The 287-nt window shown below is 45.6% G+C and overlaps 1 protein-coding gene across 5 annotated transcripts in view; it reads right to left on the bottom strand.

Moving 5' to 3' along the window:
- BCL11A (B-cell CLL/lymphoma 11A) overlaps positions 1 to 287 on the bottom strand; it is a 128,950-nt gene that overhangs the window by 14,634 nt on the left and 114,029 nt on the right. The window lies entirely within an intron of this gene.

Raw genomic sequence — 287 nt, 5'->3', positions numbered from 1 at the left:
TGGAGGGTGGCCAGGAGGCCTGGCCGAGCGCCCTGCCGGAGCCGCATTATTTCTCTCGCGCTGAAAAGAAGCTGAGGATGGTAAATGCCACTTTGGCAAGTAGCGAGCTAACTCTATTTCATGATAATTTATTTTTGGAGATAACACGGACATTATAAAAGAGCAACCAACTAATAAATAACTAAACAAAAAGCCGGCTAATAATGACAGCAGAAAGCAGCCCCTTCTAATATATGGCAAAACAAGGGGGATGAATAACTTTTTGAGGGCAGCCCACGAGGGAAGAG

This window comes from Corvus brachyrhynchos, unplaced genomic scaffold (genome assembly GCF_000691975.1).
Source record: "Corvus brachyrhynchos isolate BGI_N302 unplaced genomic scaffold, ASM69197v1 scaffold69, whole genome shotgun sequence".
In the NCBI taxonomy this organism is placed as follows: domain Eukaryota; kingdom Metazoa; phylum Chordata; class Aves; order Passeriformes; family Corvidae; genus Corvus; species Corvus brachyrhynchos.
The sequence above is the reverse complement of the archived record's forward strand: the minus strand, read 5'-3'. Positions and strand labels throughout refer to the sequence as shown.